The 10,000-nt window shown below is 35.4% G+C and overlaps 2 protein-coding genes across 2 annotated transcripts in view; one reads left to right on the top strand and one right to left on the bottom strand.

The window, feature by feature from the left end:
- LOC145265575 (THUMP domain-containing protein 1-like) overlaps positions 1–10,000 on the bottom strand; it is a 164,945-nt gene that overhangs the window by 110,278 nt on the left and 44,667 nt on the right. The gene's annotated exons all lie outside the window — the stretch shown is intronic.
- LOC145265576 (uncharacterized) overlaps positions 1,435–10,000 on the top strand; it is a 93,418-nt gene continuing 84,852 nt past the window's right edge. The window contains exon 1 of the mRNA XM_080121551.1: positions 1,435–1,849. The gene's annotated coding sequence lies outside the window, so the exon portion shown is untranslated. The remainder of the gene's footprint in view (positions 1,850–10,000) is intronic.

Here is a 10,000-nt window from a genome sequence, read left to right on the forward strand (position 1 = left end):
CAAAACGCTCACTGCGTTGTTTTTAAAGCGTCGATAATGCAAACACACTTTTAGTCTCTCTGGCATTTTCATAATTTTCGTACGCTGTAAAAAACTTTTTAAAAAATACTACTAGTTTATTTGAAGCTTCTTCTTTTAAATGGTATAAAAGTTATGATGATAAAATCAAATTAAATTACAGTTACATCGTATTACATATATAGGGGGTTTAAAATTGTTGGTGCACATTGGAGGTACCTAATGATGCTAAATAGATTTTAAAGGAAAACGATTCCTCGTTTAGTAATATTTAACCAAAACAAAAACATGAAATCATTGGTAAATTTTTACGATGTGCCCCAGCGTATTATAAACATCCCAGCCTAACCATGTTAGGAACGGCTTTCGAAATAAACACCTCCAACATCAAAAGTCTTTGTAAACATGTGGAGGTTGGGGGGGGGGGGGTTATTCCAAAAGCCATTCTTAACATGGGGTGATTGGGAGTGTTTATAATACGATGGGGCACTGGGGCAGGTCGTAAAAAATACCAAATCATTTTTACTGCCCATGAAAAATTTTTGTTACGTTTTTTCAATAATTTATTTATTTACTAGCACGAGTGCCCGGTGTTGCCCGGGTATTTGGGGGTGTATGCTGAGCAAAAACAAAACAAAAAAAAACAACAAAAAAACGGTCAATTTTTTTAAACTTTGATCCCTATTATAACCCCTTAACATTTATTGTTTTGGGCTCAAATCAAGTTATTAAGTTAGATCAATGTCCAAGGAACCTATATCTAAAATTTTAAGTGTTTAGACCGGAGGAGTTTGGTAGAGTTCTTAAAGGTCAAATCGTTGAACTTTGACCTCTTAACAGCCAAATTTCTGGCCGAAAACCGATCACATAGATTTCCCCAAAACTCAGTACCCTGTATATCAAATTTCGAGTCTGTAGACTAAAAATTGACAGAGTTACTGCGTAGGGAAATGTACACAGACAGACACACAGACAGACACACAGGCAAGGCACGTTCACTTTTATAGATATATAGATTTTGTGACCATGACCTCTAAATATTACAAAACTTTAAAAAAAGATGCAGTAAAAAAAAAAGTTGTTTTATTTTTACAAGGCGGGATTTAATCGGTCAAAGGCCGCTCGATTTTTTATGCATTTTTTTTTCTTTTTTTCAGACTTTGTTTTAAGTATAAAAATAATTCGGAGAAACACTTAAAAAACAACTAGCGAAATAAATAATTAAAAGATAAGAGACAGGAAAGAGAGCGCGCGCGAGAGAGAGAGAGAGAGAGAGAGAGAAAGAGTGCGTGCGCGAGACCAAGACAAAACGTGTGTGCGTGTGAAAGAGAAAGAGAAAGACAAATAGAGTGCGTGAGAGAGAGAAAGTGCGTGAGAGAGAGAGAGAGAGAGACAGAGAGAGAGAGAGAGAGAAAGAGGGTAGGTAGATGGCTCTATGTGAGTAGGAGAGAGTATGTGTGTGTGTGTGTGTGTGTGCGTGTGAAAGAGAGAGGGTATATGCGTGAGAGAGAGAAAGAGTGTGTGTGAGAGAGAGAGAGACAAAGCATATGTGTGTGTGAGAGAGAGAGGGAAAGAGATAGAAATATAGAGTGTGTTCTAGATAGATAGATAGAGAGAGAGAGAGAGAGAGAGAGAGAGTGTGTGTGTGTGTGTGTGTGTGTGTGTGTGTGTGTGTGAAAGAGAGACTGAGAGACAGAGAAAGAGACAGAGAGAGCAACTCAGCAACACCAGGAGAACGAGGCCTGTTTTCTCATTAGACCTGAACTACAAACAGGATATTATTTACAGCGAGAAAGGCGCTAAGTTGTTAGAAGGAAAAAAAAAAAAGAAGGTAAGTAAAAACTTATTGTTTATATATTTTGAATTTCTTCAAAGCGAAATGAACCCACCGCAATGAACTGGTCCATAAAGCTGCCGGAAATAAACAATAATGAACACAACATTGTTTATGTGCGATTTCCTCGCTTTGTAACGTACAACAAAATGCGGCCTCTATTCCGGATTTGAACGGGGATTTTATTAAGTAAATTGATTGTAAGAAACTAAAAAAAAAAAATTCGTATCTGAATTTTTAAGGCATAATCGATAGTTAATAATCAGAAGTTTTTAAAAACTGTTTAACGCTTTGTTGTTTGATGCCCGATTCCGATAAAATATGTTTCCTCGCCACGTGGTTTGTATTATTGGATCCATGCTACGATTGAGAAAGAAAGAAAGAGAGAGAGAGAGAGAGAGAGAGAGAGAGAGCACGAGTCAGGAACAGGCAGAAAGACATGCTGAAAGAGAGAAGGGGACGGACAAAGAGGGAGAGAACAAAAGAGAAAGAGAAAGAGAGAAAAGGAGAGGGACAAATAGAAAGGGAAGGGAACGTCAACGAAAGAGAAGGCGCGGATACACACATAGTGTGTGTGTGTGTGTGTGTGTGTGTGTGTGTGTGTGTGTGTGTGTGAGAGAGAGAGGGGGGGAGAGGGCATGATTTAGACAGACAGACAGGCAGATATACTGAGAGATAGATAGATAGAGAGAGAGAGAGAGAGAGAGAGAGAGGGAGAGAGAGAGAGGGCATAGACAGAGCGATAATAGGGATGCTAACACATAGTGAAAAAGAGAAAGACTAAGAGTCGTATTCAATAAGACGTATTTAGATATACACATTGGGAGACAGAGACAGAGAGAGAGAGAGAGAGAGAGAGAGAGAGAGAGAGAAAGAGTGTGTGTGTGAGAGAGAGAGAGAGAGAGAGAGAGAGAGAGAGAGAGAGAGAGAGATTAATTATTTAAGATCACCTAAATTCGATAATCTACTTAAAATTTTATTTATAAAATAAATTTTAGGCGAATGTTATTGTTTCGAATGTCACGTTTACAGCAGATCAACACCGCCACGCCACGCCACTCTCTAAACATTTTTATTGTTAAACTTTCGAGAAATGCAAAACATTAAGTAATGCAATTTAGTAGAAAAATAACGCTTTAAAAAGATTAAAATAAAACGATTAAAAACGAAAATAAAACAAAATTAAAAGAAACGCAAAAAAAAAAAAAACAGGCGCTTCTACACTATTGGGACGTAGTCCTCGTACTTTTAAGATGATTATATAAAAAAATTACGAAAATCGGTAAGGTAGAAAAATTATTTATTAAAGAAAATAAAAAATAGAATTTGATGAAAACGATCGTAAGACACAGGCGAGTTCAAAGGGAGGTCATTTTCCATTTTGATTTAAACAAGATGGCCGAAATTTTTCACCTGCTAACTCGATTAAAGTTGTTTTTTTTTTTTTAATAATTCAGTAATATTCAGGTAATTTCGACTGAATAATTTGGAAGTTACCATTGTAATTTATTAGAATTGCCCCCCCCCCAAAAAAAAACCAGTTGAAACCGTTGTTTTTTTTTAAATCTAAAAACTCCATTTATCGACTACAAAATCTCGTCCCAATAGTGTAGAAGCGCCGAAAACATTTTTTTTTTTATATGTGGTTTTAAGCAAAAACAGCAATACTTAATTGTCATGTCGAAAATAGTAATATAGCCAAAAAGTACGAAAACTAATCGGATATTTTTACGAAAATTTGGGGGGGGGGGTGCATTTTCGCTAGATGTGAACACGAACACCTTAAAAATTCCGAATACAGGGGACATACTTATCTCCCCTTTCGTCACTTTAATGGCTGATGTATTCTTTCAGACTATAGCGATAGACTTTTTTTTTTACTTTTAGTAAAACACAAAAGCTTTGTTCTAATCGATGAATTTCTGTAATTTTTGGATATATTACAATTTTTGACATGAAAAGTAAGTAGTATTTTTGTTTGTTTGTTTGTTTTTGTTTGTTTGTTTTTTTTTGTTTTGTTTTTTTTTGCTTAAAACCACATATTTAAAAATAATCGATCGGTCAACTCTACCTTAATAAGCATAAAAAATGTTATTTATTTATTTTCTTCACGCCAAACGAGGCATATTACTACTTGGACGTAAGGGGCTACTATTTGGTATTATGTCTACATAGCACTATGTTGAACAGCGAGATGTTTGTTCACATTACATTTAAACTTCTAAAGGTTAGTACAGTCAAGGAAGCAGGAAAGAAATTCCAAAGTTTATTCACACAAGGACCAATCAAACTCCAGCATTAACTTTGGCGGAACTGTGGCGTGGTCACTAGCTTTGGTCGTGACCATTTTAGTATGACGATAGCTTTTTTTTTTTTTTTTTTTTTTTAATCTCATAACGACAGCCTTTAAGGTTTTTCTTGAGCTTAACGAATAACCAAACATCACAGGGAGCAATGTCTAGACTATAGAGAGAGTGAGGAACTGCCTGAATTCTCATCTCGGTCAAATGGTCAGTGACAAGATTGTAGTTGTGGACTGGTGCATTCGCGCAAATCTTCCGCATCTTCAGTTTCTTCACGAATAATAGTGTGTACAGTTCCCACACTGACATCAAACTATGCACTTATTGCCTCTATAGACACACGACGGTCCTTATCTATGAAATTCTTTATTTGGCCAATCAACTCTGGTGTTCTGACTTCATTACTCCTCCTACATCTCTTATCATCCCTCACAGACTCCCTGCCTTCCTTGAATCTCTTATGCCACTCAAAAACATATATATAGATATATGGTCGGTTTTTGACGTAGGGAAAATCCAGCTCTTAAAAAAATAGTGCACTTTAGATTGGAACAGAAAAAGTAAAATTTCCTTAGTCTAGAAGGATTTCTTCTCCACTGACTGAAAACAGAATAAATTAAGTGTAGCATCAAAACAGATACTATGCTTTGTTCTTGGGTTTGGTACGTTTCGGTGCTCGATTCATGCAAGATGGTCCAAAAGCAGTCGGAAACATTCCATACGTTTCCGTGACATTGTTTCAATTTTAAAACAGAATTTTATTGCATATCCTTCTTCTAAAGTGTCCTCACGTCCAAAATGCATTTTGGAAAATTCGCCAGCTGTGACAATCAGGCTTTAGTAGGGTGTATTCCAATTCCTGCTGTAGCTGTTCATTTAAACTAAAATCATAAAAATGGTCAGTCATCTCATAAGATATATAGCAATAACATACTGAATTTTCAATAGTCTCCAACAATTCTGTATACCTGAACAAAAAAAAAAATGTCTGAAACCTTATTGAAAGCATCGCGTATTAGATCAAAGACTCTAAACGTGATTTTGTTTACTTGCCTCCCCACCAGGGACAATGGTCGGTTTTTGACGTAGGGAAAATCCAGCTCTTAAAAAAGATTTCTTCTTCACTGACCGAAAACAGAATAAATTAAGTGTAGCATCAAAACAGATACTATGCTTTGTTCTTGGGTTTGGTACGTTTCGGTGTGGCCGATTTAGCGTCGCCGTTTCGGCATGGCCGATTCATTCAGCGTTGCCATTTCGATGGGAGGGACGATTTGGCGTCAAATTAGCGCTTCGTCGTTATAGTCAATGTTTTTTTTTTGGGGGGGGGGTTCTTAATTTATTCAAACGAAGAGACTTTTTTCTTTGAATAAAATTGAAAAAAAAAAACAAATTATTAAAAAAAAAAGTTAATTTGATTAAAAAAAACGGAAAGAAATTAAAAATAATCGTGTTTATCTAAAACACAACTAAAAAAAAAACAGACAACAACACTCGGTTTTCAACAACGAGATTACATTTTCATATTGTTTCTCTTAATTGAAAAAAAAAAATTAAATGCTATTTGAGTTTTTAATCATTAAAAAATTAATTAGAAAATAATTAGCAAAAAAAGTTTTTTTCGAAAACTCTTTTTTCTTAAAAACGTGATATATTTTCATATGGTTTTCCTTTCCTTTTTTTTAAGTTGTAAAATCTTTATAAAAATGTGACTGGCGTAGTTGACACTGAATTGTCATACTGTCGAATAGGCTGAGCCGAATCGGTCAAGCTGAAACGGTGACGCTGACGCTGTATAGGCCACGCCGAAACGTCATATTCTCTTTGTTATTAGCCAAAAGACTGAGGATCCTAGACATGTTAATTGACAAAATATACAGTTTTAAAAAGAGTAGAGGACACCATCATCAAAGCCTAAGTTCGATGGATTGGATATATAATTGGAATGGAGGAGTGTCAGATGCCAAGACGCTTGATATATGGGGAGCTCCAGACCGGCAAAAGAAACCCAGATCGACCGAAACTGCGGTATAAGGACGCGGTCAAAGCCAATCTCCAGTGGTGCCACATCAAACCAAAAGACCTGGAGGGATATGCCATGGACAGACCAAAGTGGTGAAACTCAGTCCACAAAAGCTGCTGCTAATTTCTGAGAGAAAAACATTGTATAGCAGCCTCATCAGTGATCGCAACAACTGACTTCCGGTGTGTCCCCACTGTTCAAGACTATGTGCCTCTAGACTGGGACTGCAGAGTCACGTCCGTGTTCATATATGAGATGCAGAAGGCAAACGTCATATTCAAATCGGGTGGAAAACCACCGTTTTAAAATTATAAGAAGAAAAAAAACAACAAAAAAAAAAACAAAAAAAAAAACGATCCGGCCTCTGTTTCTACTTGCGGCTCAAAATGCAAAGTTAAAAAAAAAAATTTTTTTAAATGAGGCATTATAAAATGGTTGGATTACTTTCTATTTTAGTCACCTTTATTATTTAAAGTGAAATGGATATCGGTAATGACTGCCTACCTGGTTGAGCTCTTTGCCCGGACCAATGTAACTCTCTCTCTCACTCTCTCTCTCTCTCTCTCTCTCTCTCTCTCTTCCGATTTTCCTGTCTTCCATCAGCTGTCTCAGATTTTCAGGATCACAGTTGGCATCATGTGCAAGTTGCTAGATGTTCGTTGATCTAGGTCGTCCTATACTCGTGCGCCCGCGCCGTGGAATACACAGCAGTACATTTCTCACCCGCTCTTGCTTGGTTTGCTGCCAAATATCTTCTTTAATTTTTTTAAATTTTTACTTAAACCATTTTTGTAGCAGCCATAAACTGACATTTATATTTGTCGGAGGACAGCCCCTGCGAGGTGGTTTATTCACACAAGGACCAATCAAACCGCAGTATTAACTTTGACGGAACTGTGGCGATGCAGCCATCTTGGCAGTTTCAGTTACGAATAGGGGAGATAATTCTGTCTAATTCTTGAAGTTTGTCAAAACGCACATGCAGTTCTAATGATTTTATTAGTACATTTTGAAACAATTTTTTGAAAGAAAATAAAAAAAAAACAGAAAGAAAAAAGGAATCCATAAAATTGGGTTTGTATTACTGTACACATAGATTCGAAAAAGTTGTCAAAAAACAAATATATAACAAATAAATGTTATCAAAGGCAAGATAAGTTACTTTTCTACCAAACTGGATATATTTTTCGTGTTTTTATTCAATGTAACATGTTTATTCAGCTCGAAAAACATACAGTGTTTACCGATGTATTGGAAAATTCAAGATGGCGCCTCACTCCCTCTTTAACACGGTAAGTATGGGAAAAGGTGTTATAAATATTAAACCAGAAAAAATACTATTAAAAACCCGCCGAATATATGTCAACTTATGTCACGGTAACATATATTGAGCGAGGTTTTAACAGTATTTTATCCAGTTTTTTATTTATAACACCTTTTCCCAAACTCACCGAGATTTATAACACCTTTTCCCAAACTTACCGAGTTTGAGTCAGACACCATCTTGAGAGGGAGTCAGACACCATCTTGAATTTTCCAATACATCGGTAAACACTGTATGGTTTTCGAGCTGAATAAACATGTTACATTGAATAAAAACACGAAAAACATATCCAGTTTGGTACAAAAGTAACTTATCTTGCCTTTGATAACATTTATTTGTTATATATTTGTTTTTTGACAACTTTTTTGAATCTATGTGTACAGTAATACAAACCCGTAAAATTATTCAAAACAGTCAAAATAACTTCGTCAAATTTTGGCAAACTTCAGGAATTAGATGTGATTATCTCCACTGGCGCCCCTTTCTTCCTTGTTGAAATTGCAATGATGGCTGCGTCGCGATGAGTCACACTAAAATTTGATTTTTCTCTGTAAAAAAAAAAAAAAAAAATACTTGATCAAAGTAAGCGATTTTTTTTTCTGAGAACCTAATTCCATTACGGGCACGTATATCATATAGATTTTTTTTTTTATTTATCTTCGTTTTTTTTTTATATCTTTGGTGAACTGCATAGGCACATAAAATGGAAATAAATGAAACATTGCGAGAATAAAGTGTAATCAGTGCTATTTAAAACATAAACTGTTTTGTAAATTCAAAAATTGAGAAATACGAAATTTTGTAACATAACATTTTTATACAAGAGATAAGGGCACTTCTGCAGTATGCGGACGGCGGCAAATACCACAGTAAATAAGTAACAAACAAGTTGTTTTTTTTTTCCGATCACAAAAATATTTGAAAACCAAAACATTGTATAAAGATGAAAGATGTAAAAACATTTATTTTTGTAAGTTTGCAGAATGACCATAAATTTAATAATTAGAGCAACATTGGATTTTTATGAAGTAAAATTGCTTTCTTTTTACTTTATTTATTTATTTTTATTTATTTATTTTTCATTTTTTATTTTATTTATTTATTTATTTTTTTTTATTTTTTTTTTATTTTATTTATTTATTTATTTATTTATTTTTATTTATTTATTTATTTTCGAACCAATTAATAAAACTTTTTCGAAGTAAAGCATCATTGAAGGGTCAACAACAATTTAATTTAAATAGAACCTTTTTTGAATTAAAGGAACATCTCCAGCGAAATCCGTCACTGCTACTGCTACTGGTTTACAATACTACACTATGTTCCTAGCTTCGTGACCCACAACAATCTATTAACTCGCAAAATGCCAATTGTTTCTCGGGTGTCCGACGTCAACAAAGCAATATCGCGCATATTTAGGGAATTTACATCTATTTTAAGATAGTTTCCGAAGAATTCCCCCAAAAGTACGAGTTATAATCCCCTGTTATTTGACCGAGAAGCGCCATCTGGCGACAGTTTAATGAAACGTACTAAAAAAAAACATGGCCGTCGTCCGTATACTTCTGAAGTGCCGAGATAAGAATATAAAAGTTATTTTTATGTTAGTAAATGTCCACAAGGAAAGTTCAGCAAATAGTCACAAAGTTTAAAATGTGTATGTCAATATGTTCATAGTGTGAATATGCGTGTGTAAATAATATACATATGTGAGTGTTTGGCAGCGTGGCATTGTGTATGTGCGTGCGTTGGTTTACTTTGTTCTTGTTAGTGCGTGTATAGCTATGAGTAGTAATTCGTTTCCGTTCGCCTGAGTCGTTAGTCTGTAAGCATGTATGTGAGAGATGAAAGATGCTGGTATGTGAGTCACCGAGTCCTTTTCTTTTGCGATTTGCTTCCCTTGGTTATCTCAGCATTGTTTCTAGTCGACCTGAATTTCTACATGCCACTGGCATAAAACAGTGCCGACTCAGGAGAAATGTGATCGGAAGTTGCACAACTTTTGCGACAACAAATTTCATCCACAAGTCGTAGCATCATCAGTGATGTTCGTGGTCTTCATGGGTAACAATGGGCGGGCGAACAGTTTCAGATGGCTCCCCAACTAGAGCAGGCAATCAATCGATGATTGAAAAATGACTGATTTCATCGATTTCAATAACAATAAAAATATAGGAGTGTGAAACATTCGTTGATCATCATTCAATCACGGGTAACGTCAGGTCTCCCTGCTAATAAGAATATAAAGTTATTTTCAGTCATTTATGCAAACATGTGTTTGGTACAGAAAGTTTAGTAAATAGTCACAAGGCTTAGAAATGTGTATGTCAATATGTTCACAGTGTGAATATTCGTGTGTAAGTAATATATGTGTGTGAGCGTTTGGCAGCGTGGCATTGTGTATGTGTGTGCGTTTGTTCACCTTGTTCGTGTTAGGGCATATATAGCTGTGAGTAGCAGTTCGTTTCTGTTCGTCTGATTCATTAATGAATAAACGT

This window comes from Euprymna scolopes, chromosome 40, assembly GCF_053919585.1.
Source record: "Euprymna scolopes isolate OS-2025 chromosome 40, ASM5391958v1, whole genome shotgun sequence".
Taxonomy (NCBI): Eukaryota; Metazoa; Mollusca; class Cephalopoda; order Sepiida; family Sepiolidae; genus Euprymna; species Euprymna scolopes.